The sequence below is a fragment of the Lepidothrix coronata genome, unplaced genomic scaffold (genome assembly GCF_001604755.1).
Source record: "Lepidothrix coronata isolate B3197 unplaced genomic scaffold, Lepidothrix_coronata-1.0 Scaffold50, whole genome shotgun sequence".
NCBI lineage: Eukaryota > Metazoa > Chordata > Aves > Passeriformes > Pipridae > Lepidothrix > Lepidothrix coronata.
In genome coordinates, this window is record NW_016690230.1 from 539,713 (window position 1) to 554,335 (window position 14,623).

A 14,623-nucleotide genomic window follows, 5' to 3' on the forward strand; every position below is an offset into this window, starting at 1 on the left:
GAGAAAAAAAAAATCCACTAAAATTTCTGTCTGATGCTACTATGAGAAAACAATCCCCTTCCCCAATTTATCAAAGTAATTGAAACAGCAAAAGAGATAAAAATGTGTCATCATAAAGTGATATAGAAATTAATCTGCCTGAGAGCTCAACATGCTACACTGATCACTAGCTGCTAAAACTCAAACATGCTTTCACATTATTTGTGACATATACTCCACACATCTGGAAAGTCATGCCAACCGTTCACCTATCTGCTCTAACAATGCTGATAGAAGTTTACTTATTACTCTTTCTTTGACATACACTAACAATGCTAGAAATACTGACATTTAAAATTAAACCATCTTGTTAAATTCAACCATACCTGTTAATGTCAGGTGTAATTGCACTGGTCGTAGTAAAAATGTACTCCCACTTTGTGGTGCTAGTGAGTCAGTGTTGATAATGACTTAATCTAAATGTTATGATTGTAAGTATTGCATTTGAAAAAAAAAATTAAAAATTCAAATTTCACTGGAACAGACTACCTTTTCTTTTTCAGCATATCTTTGAATCAAATTAGAGCAGAATTTCAGTGTGGGAGTGAAGTATATTTACATATTTAATTTTAAATAATTTACATTATCTTTTAGTGGGATAGTTTTACTATGGCTTGTACGGTAGCAATCTTCCAAATGATTGACTCCAAACTAAATTATTATTTTGCTCACCTATACTAAGATTAAAAAATACCCTATTTTCACTATCACAGTGTGTACTTTTTCTGCCATGATAATGAATGGCAAAATTCTCTCTGATTTCAGAGGGATGAAGATGATTCTCCATGTTTAAAATGGGTTGTCTCCTAGCCTTTCATTTGTAATGAATTGAACACATTAATTCAATGCAAATTATGCAAAGTTGTTTATTTGACTGCAAATAAACAACATATAATTGGAATTAAATACTCATTTTGCTTTTGCAAAATGTTTTATATGGACAGAAGAAATTATGTAAAGAGATTTCAATATTTTTACTTGAAAGATGGAAGGAAGGAAGGAAGGAAGAAAGGAAGGAAGATGTCTTTAAGATATGACAATAGTCGTCACTGGTGTTTAGCTCATGGGTCTCAGTTTCCTTGTTCTGGAACACAGCATCTTTTCTTTTAACATTACAATTTTCTCCCTGTGAGATTTTCAGTGCTGTGACATTTAGAAGGGATGACAAAACCTCAATACTTGTTTATTCTGCAGGTCAATATTCAAATAATTGTCCTGATACATTAGAAATGTTACTTACATTACTGTTCATATTGACACCAGCTATTTAACCCACAGAAGGAAAAAAGAACATGTCTTCTTCATATCTTTATTTTCTTCCTAATTAATTGCATCACTATGCCTAATACCAGAAAAGGCCTGTTAAACCCAATAAGAATTTTTTCTTCTATTCAGAAAAGTAAGTGCTAGGCCTTGGTTATACTATAGCCAACTATGGATTTATTTAATAATTTAAAATTCATGCCAGCTATACACAACAGGAAGTCCCCCAAAGTATTAGCATTTGCCTAACTCCATTTGTTAACCATATTTGTTCCCTTTATGTGATCAGGTGTGAACATTAATTATTGTCATTTTTTTTTTGGTCCACTGATTGGAAGGAAGACATGTATTAGAATCTAACAGAGAGCATCTACAGCTTAAACTCTAAATGAGCATACTGAAAAAGAATAATGTCTCCAAACAGAATAAAGAGATTAAATATTAATCTGAAAATTAACTTAGTTACTTAGTAGAGGCCATACACTTTGTGAATGTGGGCATTTGGTGATGTATTGCTTAGGTCTGCCAGCCGTAATTTTGTATTATACCTTATTTCAAACTCTCTGAGCTAGACAGCTTAGACAACAATTTGATCTATTTGAGGTCTTTCAAAATCCTCCTGTGATTTTTAACCATTTTTCTTTCATGCACTTACTGTATGATAAGTTGTTTTTCAGAGGTTTGGGCCCAATTCCCAGGGTACTGTAGCCAGTTCGTAGAGAGAGTTGCTGTTTACAACAAGACAATAAACAGTGGTCCCTGTTTGTGAATGCTTTCCCATAAAGTCTGTAAACCAAAGATGAAACTGAAGAATAGTCACAAGAAAAATTTAGAATTCTCCTCACACACATTGGTTAAAAAACCCCAACCAACCAAAAAAAAACCAAACCGAAATTAAAACAAACAAAAAACCAAAAACCAAACCAAACCAAACAAAAAAATAAAAACAAAACAAACAAAAAGAACCCTGAAAGAAGCTGTGATTCAAAGTTCATTAATTCATTAAATGTGTTTATAAATTCAATTTCTTGGCGACTTCTGTGATTTTTGTGTCACACAGGCCAAAGGATAACAGAATGATCACGGAGGGGAAGGCTTAAATCTGGCTATGCTTTGATGAGCCTTTAGTAGGAAAATGCAACAAGCAGCTGAAGTTCTGCAAGAGAATCGGGATTACAGTCATAATACTATAGAGAAAATTTACTTCTGCTGAAGAAATGAATGCTATACTAACATGACTACAGCCTTTAAAGATCAGAGACAATGATCAGGAACGCCACATTTTCTTAGAGAAGAAAATAGCAAAGCAATTTAAAATGCACTTCTTCAGCAGTTTTCTGTATGATTATGTCTCGTAATAAGAGCTCAATAGTGTTTGAATTCAGACATTTTTGTGACCTAATATATTTCATACAGCTTGGGTCCCTGACACCACATATTAGCAGTGATTTTATCTTTCTTTTGGTTATATGTGGTCTTCTTCAATACACAGGTGTTTGACAGTCATTACTGTAGGATAAGAACATCTAATATTAGTGTACCAAGTGATACAAATTAATGTATTTTAATTTTGTTCTGCCACCCTTGCTTCAAAGTGTGTATGATCTGTTTCATCTTAATAAATTAAAGACACCTACATATAAATTTTGCTATGTATTTCCATTAAAGCAAGCGAAGTAAAGAGAAAAGCCTTGCACCTGAAGCAGAAACTTGCTGCAGTGTAAAATGGTCATTGTTTCTTGTGGGATTTCATTCCACTGTGTTGGGTCTGTCCACTGAAGCTGTCAGGTCCCTCTCCAGATAAACTATATTTATGGCAGACTTCACTATAGGGACAAAGAAGCAGAATTATCAACCCGTCTTCATGAAGAACTTGGTGTTTTTAATACCCTGAATCATTAAGCACCTTCAGATAAGGGTGAGATATTGAACTTGACTGATGCACCTCGAGACAGGCTTCTTGCTCTCATACATCAGGAGCAGCCAGCATTATGGAGGAGTTGCACTGCAGCACCTTGTCAACTACTTTCCCATGCAGTGAGTGTGTATGGCCTTGCCCATACAGAAATGAGGATATAACTGATGGTGGATCATCATTCACCATAACCAAAGGGCATGTACTTGTGCCTCAGAGATGTTTACATACTCTTAATTTGTCATTTAAAGTAAGTTTTTAATTAAAAAAACCAATTTCACTTCTTCAGTAAGACCTTAAAGAGCAATCCTCCAAAAAGCATTTCATTTATGTTTGATAGGAGTTAGTCCATGTTAAATAGGAACTAGATATTAAGAGATACAGAAGCAGAAAAAGAATTAGAAGACCAATTATATATTCTCTACATCTAAATAAATGTATTTAAAATAACTATGCTACTTTAGCAACGTAACTGATTCATTAGATCTAAATTAAATACCTGTAGTATAAAACAAAACTTAAAACATTACCCATTTTAATACAGTACACTCTCATTTACACACTACAGTGGACACATTTAGTGGAATAGGCAAATAGCAGAAGTTAGCCATTTAAATATTTAATGCCTCTGCACATTAAATAAAACTGTCCGCAACATATATTTTGTAGTGATTTATTTGCAATTCAGATGTTATCTCTAGATGTATATAAAACTGTTAAGTCTGCTAACAATTTTAGAAATTATAATAAAACAGAAAATTGTAGCAATTCATTTATGTTAACTTACTGACACTATAAATTCTTCAGGGCAGTAGCCATAAATACACTTTCTTGCATAGAACTAGAACCTATTTTGGTACCTAACAGATCAAAGTTAATGACAGAAACACTAACTAGGATTTATATTTGGATGGATTTTTGTTTGGTTGTTTTTTTCTCCTACTTTTTCTATTTTTAAATACATTATGGAACAATATGTGCCCTTCAAAAAAATTTTTCAGTATAAAAAGTGATTTTATGTATTCATCATTAAGATGCCTTAAAGGACCTAATTTCCGGGAAATGGATGCTTCGCAATTTTAAAAAGTCAAGCCTTTTCAAAATATTTCATAAAAACAGATAACTTCACTAAGCATTTTTAGTGATCTCAGTGATACAGTATTTCATATTTTAATTTTAGGATTTGTTTTTGTTTTTGCAGCAGGTTATAGGATTCTTTTAAATGTTAATTTTGCACCTTAGTTATTACATTTTGTTCTGGCTTTTTTATAGCACTGGATACTGACTAATCACTTATGACAAGACTGTAAGACAACAATTTGCCTGCAGAAAGGGGGATGTATAGCAGCAAACAGAGAAGGGAATTATGACTTTTAGAAACATTATTTCCTCTCTTGCTTGCCCCTGGCTCTGAGGGGAGCACAAACCCCTACTGCTCTGTGCTGACAGCCAACTGTCAGGTTAGCTTATCTCAGATGGCCAATGTGTTGAGGGGATGAAGCCAAAGCCCTGCATGGCCCTGAGCATCGGCTGCCAATGCCCCATCAGGACAGGGACCAGTGGCCCCTCACGGGCTGCTGTCATCACTCTTCATCTTTTGCTGTGACCTGCAGTAACACTAGCCCATGCCAGGAAGCAAGCCCTCAAGTCTCCCTTATTTTCCTGCTTGGTGGGGATAAGAGCATTTGACAATCCTGTTGGGTGATTATGCCACTGAAACCAGTATTGAGCCCTCAATCTGGTAGCCAAACAATGCAAAACAATCAAACCGCTACTCCGTTACTGAGCTGTAGCTATAGTGGACACATGGGCCAAAGAACCTCTTTTGTAATTCCTGTGAGCAAATTCACCAGAGGTGGGGCTCTCCCTGAATTCTCATTTGCCATAAGGAGATGAAAGGGAGCTTGGTACAAATAAATGGCTTGTGTTGCACCGACAGACATGTCAAACTTTGAAAACCTCATGCTCTAGACAGCCTTGCCTTGCTGCTAATTGCTATGTTTTTCTTTAAAAAGTGAAGATTCTAACCTTTTACTTGACAGATATGTGGGCAAAATGCCACATAATATTTTGAAAGCTTATCTATAGTCTGCTGTTTACGAATCTTGTTTATGTTAGAGCTCACATAGGAGTATACAAATGAAAAGGGTTAGCAGGAACAAAACTAGATGGTTGGTTTCAAATAGATGGGTAAGCTAGCAAAGAAAGGTTTTCACCTACAGAAACTCTAAAGACGTTGCTCCCTTTTAAAAGGCAACCATACAAATGTAACACTTGACAGATTTTTTTATTATCATCATTTATTCCTAGTTGTGTCCCTGAACTTTTGGGATGGGGAGCAGAGACAGTTTCATTACCTGTTTTGGGTTTGGTGGTTGCGTTTTTTTGTTTTGTTTTGGTTTTTTTCTTTCTAATCTTCTGAAATTGCAGCTAGGAGAGAGTAAATGGGATTCCATTTCTCTGAAAGATTTAGCAACAGAATTGTTTACAGTGTTGCAATCAGTCATGTTTAAAGTAGAGCTACTAACTGCATAACTAAATAAGGGAATACTTTGGAAACAAAAGGGTTGCATAACAGGTAAATTTAGCTTGTAGAATCTTTAGTATGCAATGTATAAGAAATTTTATACACCCTTGGGAGAGTTTGCAGTTTTGTCAGTGGGTGCAAAATGCTAGCTTCGAAAAACTAAAATGAGAAAAATATGGAAATAACTAACTACCAGAAATCTGGCTTAATTCCTTTGTTGTTGTTGTTGTTATTATTGGTTTTGTTGACAGTATGAATTTTATCTTCTGCAAATTTATACACACAGATTACTTGGCACTTATAGTTCAGGCTTATTCTCTTCAGGAAACTGAACTTTGATTTCCAACTGCACTCTGAAATCAAAACTTTCAAGAAAATATCTTCATCCCATCTGGGAAGAAATTGTAAGAATGATGCCAGAGGTGAATTTCTGTGGCTCAGGACTATGTAGCACTTCAAATGTAAATTATTTTGGAGTTTTTCTGAAACCTTTTTTTTTCTACCAATACTTGAAGGTGGCAGCATCAGCTCTGAAGACACTGGTCTTCCTTCACAAGAAAATTGCTGGACGGGTTTTTGAGCAAGCTCGTCTAGTGGAAGGTGTCGCTGCCCATGGCAAAGGGTTAGAAGAGATGACCTTTAGGGTCCCTTCTAGCCCAAATAACTCTGTGATTCTGTGATTTTTGGTTTCTCCAACTCTGTCCTTTATCAGTACTCTATCAGTACTTCTATCTGCACAATGTGCTTCTACTTTATCCTTAAAGCAAGCACTGTTAGCACTTCCAGGGAAGTTTTAAACCCTGAAGATAAAATTTTACCCAAAAAAAACTTGATAAAGTGTCCAAAGTGAAAGAGAATAGAAAAGGTGTAGATGAACATCCACTGGCTCATGCTGATATGAGACAGCAGGTCTGCTTTTCCATGTATGATCCCTGTCCAGCAGCTCTGAAGGTTTCCAAATTATATACAGTACCCTCCCCAAGACCAAGAGAACATTTTCTTTCCTTCCCCTCTAAGACTCAAATAGTAGTTCTGTTCCCTACCTTTATTAGCACTTATTGGAGTTTGTTCTCACTCTTGATTTTGTTTTGATTGGGTTTTTTTCCCCTTCCCCCTTATCCTTTTTTTGTCCTGCATTTCCATAAGTTTCTTCACTTGAGCATTCTCAGGGAAGGCACAATCTCCCCTTTCCAGAGTGCAGCCTAAACCAAAGGGGAATGAGACAACAAACATCTGTCCTATCCTGCCACATAATCTTTAAAGGACATAGAAGATATTAACCTACAATAACTGTAGACAAACGAAATCCCATCTACTAAGTCGAGTATTTAATAAAATTTAATTACGTTTACAAATTTCTAAAAGAAATACTTCAGTCATTATATTAATGATGGGTGTATGTGTTCTAATCTCTAACAAACTTGTCCCAAATAACTCACAAAACAGATTTTCATCAGTAAAGTACTTCATTATTCAGTGAAGCAAAACACACTGTTGATCTCTATAGGGTTTAATGCAATTTACCATGAAAACAAAACTTGCCAGGTTTAAGAAAAATCCATACAATATTTGCTTCAGAAAAGTTTCCAAATGCTTCAGAGAATATCCTTTAGTTGAAAATGCAAATATTTCCTATTCTATGTTACAAAAATCTAATGTCTACATTTACACAATATATTCCTATCTCATTGGTACAAGCAGCGCGCACATTATGTTATCATGCCAAGTCATATCATATGATCATTTCACTGTGCCAAATCACAACCCCAGAATTGGCATCATGTTATAATAAAATGGCTTAAATAGTTTAGTTTTTAATGTTTTAGTTTTTTAAAGGAGGCTATGCAGGTAAAAAACAGCCCCCTGAATGTGTCTGTCTCTCCATTATTTTGCCCAGCAACTCTGTGACCTAATGGACAATTTCAATCAAATTTGTGAGTGGCATAAACATTTCAAAGGTGGTTGTAGTTTAAATTTCATTTCAGTGGGTGGGTGTGTACGGGAGATAAATTGATACCCTGAGAGAAGGAGAAGTAGCTGTTCTACCTTTCCAGGCAGCTGCTGCCTGGCCCAGCAGCATGTCCCTCTCAGCCAGCCACTCATATCTGCAGGGTAACCATCAGACACAGGAGGAATCTGGTAGTAGTGGCAGAGGAAAATTAAAAGACACACCTGTAGGAAACTGGTTTTCAATGTTTCAATTGCTCTTAAAGAAATTGCTTTTTAAAAAAAACTCATTAAGAAGACCTCTACTTAGTCTTTTTGCATCACGCTGGGCTTGATCTCAGTGTGTCCTGTTTTCATTGTAATAAAAAAGGCAAAAAATGTTTCTGGATTTTATGATAAAATCATCAAATAATGTGGCTGAAAAGAGGAATGAGAAAACAAGTCCTAAGACCTTACCTGTGGCCCTAAAGTCACCCTTCCTGTAATCCTTATGAATCATTGTGTGTGTTTTTGTTTGCATTTCCAAAATGACATAGGTACAACTGTAAACATAATATCCCCAGCTAGAGAGAAACTGTAGGTATCAACTCTTTTAGTGACAATCTCAGGCTTAGCTCCCACTTACTAATTCTCTTTGCCTGAAGCCTTTTAAACTGCCCTGTGCCCTGCTTTGGTGTCCTTTTCCTACTCCTCTCTCTTCTTGGCCCCTGTCCTCCCATTAGTACACTAACATCATTTGCAGACACTTACCCTCTCTTGCCTTTACCTACTGCACTATTATTTTATATTCCCTTTCTCAGCAACTGTCTCTTCTGTGTCTTGCTGGTGTGAACTCACAATTAAATTGACATAAAACTGCTCACATACAGAGTGACAAAAGTAATTTTACCTGTTGTTCTATTACTATTTTGAAACAATATTATAAAGAGAAGAAATGTCCTTTTAACCTATGTAAGTTGTACTACTTTGCTATTATGAAACCAAATTTATGAATCAAATCAGTGGAAAGGTTTCTATTGATTTCATTGAGCTTCTGGACAGTACTTCTCTCACATTTCTCTAGATGCCATATAATTTCTATTTTTAATTGTAATTTTAACAAATTTTATACTACTGGTACTAAAAGTAAAGCTTACTACATCATAATACCTTGAAAACCTTTTTAGTCTTTTTAAAAGAGAAACGATTTTGTATGTTTTAATCCTCAGACATAGTAACTGATCTTAATGACTGCATATTTTTAACAGTTCATTTACCTCGTTTTCAGATTCTATAAGAATGCTTGATGACTACCACTTAGTTAGATGCTTTTTGCTCTTTAAGAACCTCACCACTGACACCCCAGTACACACCCACATCTCATCTTTGTTACTAAGAAAAAGTTGACCTGAGGAAATTAGTTTGTTTCATTTATTATGAGTACCTAGAGTATAGAAATATAATTTCTCTGCATTTTTTTTCTTTTATAACTGGTTAACCAATAGGCCCAGCAGTTTTGTAAGGCTTCTTCATATTGGTAAAGCAAATGTTTATTTATTAGCAGATAATTCATTCTCTTATATATGGATTCCTTATTCCTCCTATTTGCTCCTTGGACTTTCTAATTTTACTTCTTTCTATTGTTTTCAAGGTGATTGGATTTGGGCTTTCCCAATGATACATTTTAGGCTCAAATAACCTAAATACTGAACCTTGACATTTAACTATATTGATCTGTTCCTTGCCTCCCTATTTTCTTTTAGTTGTTTAGGGATATTTGTTCTGAGACTTCTGTGCTATGCTTAAGCACCCTCCACACTGAGACCAAAGATTTTCATTTCAACACTTCTGACTGAGGGTGTTTCTTATTTATTTCCATTTTTTGGTTTTTTGTGTTGTTTTTTTTTTAATGTAGAAAGGTTTACCTGTCTGTCCTTGATGAGAATAAAATAATAAAGAACTGGATTTTACCATGAACACTTGCCCAAAAAAGACTCAATACTGTTCTGTTATGTTTGCAATAAATCAGCATTTTTTAAAAAATTTAATTTGGAGATGTGTTCTGTTACTATCTGTTATTTTGGTTGAGGTCAAATATAGCCTCCAATAAACAAACATTTAAGTATTGAAAAGTAGTATTCCAAAGCATAATTTAACTGCTTCATATATAATGAATTGCTAGGGCTGTTATATTGGACTTTGCTTCACTGTTGAACTTCTCCTATACAGAGTATTTAATGTGTTTTTCTTGATTGTCAGATAGTGTAAGCCTTCTGTGTATTTCTGTTATTAAAGATTTGCATTTTGTCTATGTATTAGTATCTCCACAGTCCAGCTTTCACACCAAGCTGTTAATAAGCACTTTTAATTTTGTTTTTATTTTGTTTCACTTTTTCAGCAATAAATATACACTATATATTCAATATATAGTGACATGGCACAGCATATAGGTATTATTGGCATGCATTTGCATTACCTTCATACATTTCATTTTTGACTATGAATATATATAAAATTATGATGTCAGTCTAAGCTACCAAATACGTAGTGCTACAAATTTGACAGAAAAAGTATTTCAGATATACTGTAAAATCATGGTATAAATAAAATATTCATTATTTGCACAGGTGGATTAAAATCAATAAATGCCATTTTGTTGTTACAAACTGTCTGATGTAACAACCATCGGCCTGACAGAAGCATATATTCATATGCAGGCAGATTTTTTACGTGGCTCTTTCCAGTAAGGCACCTAAGGCTCTACTGGGTTTAAGAGCTACAATTTTTAAAGATGCCAAGATGATATGATTTCCAAGAAATCATTAGAAATAGCTAATAATCAGCCATATGTAAAAATGAATACTAAAATGCTGCTCTGCTGAAGTTAACAGCAAAAACCACAGTGACTTGTAGAGCAAAGCATAGGAGTTTCATTTATCATCATCACCTGGCAGTCAGTCATAGGTTTGAAGATCCATTGCTAGTGCTTCAGATTTTATTTTTCCTCTAAGTATTCCATGCATGTTGTTGGTGTCAATGGGATGTTGTAAGCTGCAAGATGTTTGATAAAAAAGGCAGATTTTACAAGCAAAGACTCCAGTTACTTGTATAAAGGGTTATACAGTTTTTCTCTTAATTCAGAGTCCTGAGTACTTGTTTTACAAACTGCAGAGTGCCCTCAAATGTATTGACTTCATTGTGGAGTCAGAGTATTTATTGTGTAATGCTGAGTCATATATTAAAAAAAAAAAAAAGGTATTCACTAGGGTGGAGACAAAAAGTGATGGAGACACTAGCCTCCTCAAAGAAAAAGGTCAAATTCATCCTGGGTTATGAGTTTTTGGGGTTTTTTTTAAACGAAGTAAACCATGAGAAATATTGTCAGAAATATATTACATTGTATATGCCACCTTAAGACAAAACATTTTTTTTATTCCTGCTGGTGCTCTCCTGCTCTGAAAGGAAACTAGAGTTAGCATCTGTGTACACATTTAGGCAGAGTGTCTACCCCACAGTTTGCGTGTATATATATATATATATATATATATATACCATGGGATGCATACACAAAGTATATACCCCAGATGCAGCAGTATCTCTAGCACGCTAGAGGGAGCCATTACATAATTGCAATGACCCTTCCTCCCCCCTCCAATTAGCTGAACAGGCGTGGAAAAATCGCTGGACATTCTGAGACGTCTTGAAGGTTTGGCAGAAGGCTATAGAATAAGGAGAGGAAAGCAGAGAACTCGAGTTACAGTCAAACGAGGTCTCCTAATAGCTCAGGGGCTTATGCTGCTGTTTGTTAAACTTTAAATATTGTGCTGCTTTTATAGGGAACTTCTCCAAATATGTGACTTAGCCAAATACGCCAATTTTCATCAGCCAATCTGAAGCCCTCATGCAGAAAGCAAAGCCCATTTTGTAAACATATCCTTTATTTCGTCTGTCTGTCGCTCTCACACAGAAAGTTGGCACGTCTGAGAGTAGTGTTTTTCCCCTGCCACTAATATATGTATAGTTTATTTATACACTTTATTTTAACACAGCATTAGTTCTATAACGGTTAACAGCAGACTTGCTCTGTGTAGCAAACTATCCATTTCACAGCTACAAAGAGATCCTTAGGACGGGAAGATGGGTCTGGAAAGAACACTGATTTGAATTTATAAATTTCCCAGACTTTTTCCAAGTCAAATGATATTTATGGACATAATAACTCAGGGCTGAAGGTTATCTTACTGAGCAAGGCGAAGGAGCAGCTGCCTTAATTGAATCTTTTAAGAGATGCTCCTAAAATAATTCAGGAGCGTCTTATAAGTGCTACAGAGTATATTTTCCCTTTTTAAATTTATTTTTCTGGTTTTTTTTCCCCTTTCCCCCTAAATGATTCTTGCTACTTACACGCTGGTCACAAATGGCAGCTTCATGTCGGTACGCACGGGTCGAGACCGGCGCTCCGGCAATCCGAGCACGCACCTTTCCAGCCTCGGTCCTCCCCCCGCAACCACCGCCCCCGGCCGGGAGCCTCCTGCCGCGCCGCTTCGGGCGGGGAGAGGAGCGGGGAATGCTGCTGCGGCCCCCGGCTCCTCATCCGGGGCCGCCCCGCGCCGCGGCCCCGCGGGCAGGCGGGAGATACTCCCAGACTCGGGACCTGCCCCTCGGGGAGGGGAGACCCTCGCGGGGCGGCTCGGCAGGGCCGGGGCGGAGGTGACGGCGGGGGGTTGTCCTCATCCACACACACCCCTCCCGACACGCATCCTCGGGTCGGCAAGTCCCCGGGGTGCTCGGGGACCGCGCAGCGGAGCCAAGTCCTCACCCTCGCAGCGCTTTGGGCGAGTTCGGGGGTGTCGCGCCCCCCCTCCTTTCCCACCTGTCAACACGGAAGACTTGTTAATACGTCTCAAAAAATAAATAAATAAGCGGGCGGGGGGGAGATGTAGATATAAATAAATAACTAACGCGGAGCCGGGAGCGGCCGGGGGGGGGGGGCTGGTGGCGCTGCGGGGCGCGGCGGCGAGATCCCGCATCCCTCCCGCCCGGCCGGGCCGCTCGCGCGCTGCGCGTCCCCCTCCGAGCCGATCTAATCAATGACACCCAGCGCCCGCCGCAGCCACGCCCCCCACCCGCCCGCCGCCCGCCATTGGCCGCTGGAGGCCGGGGCCGGGCGCCGCCGCCGCCGCCGATTGGCTGGCGCTGAATCCGTATCAATGTTTAAGCCGCGGCGTGAGGTGAATAGCGGCAGTCGGAGAGTGGAGCTGGGCGAGTGCGGCGCGGCGCGGCGGCCCCGCGAGTGCTGCAGTGAGGGAGGCGAGGCGGAGAGGGGCGGGGGGGGGAGAGAGAGGGAGAAAGAGAGAGAGAGAGAGAGCGAGCGAGCGAGCGAGCGAGCGCGCGAGGCAAAGCAAAGCGCGGCTCCAACTGTTGAATTTTCTCTGAATTCTCCACTTACCTGCGGGCGGCTGGTGAAATGGATCTGGTTTATCTGGGATCGGCGTTCGCTCCGCGTGCTGCCTGGCTAAGACTGGCGACCGTCTGTTTGCAAGGGGCCACCCATCAATGAGGCAGAGAAGAATATTTGTTTTTTCTTCTTTTTCGTTTGAAAGCCTCCCTACCACACGTTGCAGAATTAACTGTGTACTTTGGGTCCGGACTCAAATAAAGGAGAAAAAAACGGTGCAGAACTGAGACTCGGAACTAGATCTGTGAGCAATGTATTGGGAACCTATATTTTTATTGGGTTTTTTTTTCTTTTAATTTGAAAGATTTCTGATTTATTTCACACATAACACTGAGGAAAGGTGGTTAAAAACACTCAGCAAAGCAGGAATCAGACGCGCCTCTGTGCCAGTGAGTGGATAACAGCCTTGTTTTCCTGATCCTCAGTCTCCCGGAGAAAGAGGTATAGTAAAAGTGTAGCTGGATCCAACACCCCCCCTCCCTTCGTTTTTTTTTTTCTCTCTTCTTCCCTCCCCCCCTCTCCAAAATATAAATCTGATTAATTTTTTTCCTGTCTGTAGAGTGAGTCAGAGAAGCGTTAGGAAGAAGCTGCAACTAATGCCTGTGAAGGGAGGAACATGAGGCGATAGTCAATGTGATTTGTTCCGCTGGATCTGACTCATCCAAGCAGATTGAAACACCTGCATTTCTGGATTTGACATTCATTTATTTCAGGTTGTTAAAAGAACTTGAAATAAAATTTTGCTACCCTTCCCCACTATTTACCTATACACTGTATCGCTGGGAAAGGTGTTTATTGGAGAGGGGGAACGCATCTGGCGTTGCCGCCGCTCTTCTCCCCTGTACCAAGATGCCCAGAGAGACTGTTAAAGCTTTGAAAGGACTGCAAAAAATGCATCACACAGATCGCGGAACTGCATAGGTTTTAATGTAAGCGAATTAGTCGATTAAAAGATCTCCCACTTTATTCATCGCCAGGATTGGTTTTCCTCTTCTCCCTTCCCCTAAATGAAGAGGACTAGGCGGCAGTGTCATTGGAAGGAGACGTTGAATAGAAAGAAAAGAGAGGCACTTGATAGCGCAGCCCTGTGAATACATAGACTGTTTTCCTTTTAACGAGAGACTAAGAAAGAGAGTGTGTGTGTGTGCGTGTGTGGTGGTGGCTTTTCTTTCTCTCCCCCGCAACCCCCCCCCTCTCTCTTGCTCTTTCTTTTTTTTTTTTTTTTTTTTTTTTTTTTTTTTAATCTATGCGTCCAGCCATGGGTTGCCTGTTGCTTTCCTCTCGGCTGCAGAGAATAGCAAACTGGCATTAAACTGCATCGAGAAAGTGCAGCTCCTCAGACACGCATACGCACACACACATAGATACACAGAGAGAAAGGATGTGGTAGTGGCGGCGGCTACTGGCCTGTCTTAAAGAAACCCAAATGTGCTGCTGATAGAGCACGGCCTGAGCCCTGAGCTTTCTCTCAAAATACATATTTACTGTTAATGAT

The 14,623-nt window shown here is 38.6% G+C and overlaps 1 protein-coding gene across 8 annotated transcripts in view; it reads left to right on the forward strand.

Moving 5' to 3' along the window:
* Positions 1 to 13,004: 13,004 nt before the first annotated feature.
* PCDH17 (protocadherin 17) overlaps positions 13,005 to 14,623 on the forward strand; it is a 91,931-nt gene continuing 90,312 nt past the window's right edge. For all 8 annotated transcript variants that reach the window (XR_001874916.1, XM_017815373.1, XM_017815375.1 and 5 more), the window contains exon 1: positions 13,005 to 13,569. The gene's annotated coding sequence lies outside the window, so the exon portion shown is untranslated. The remainder of the gene's footprint in view (positions 13,570 to 14,623) is intronic.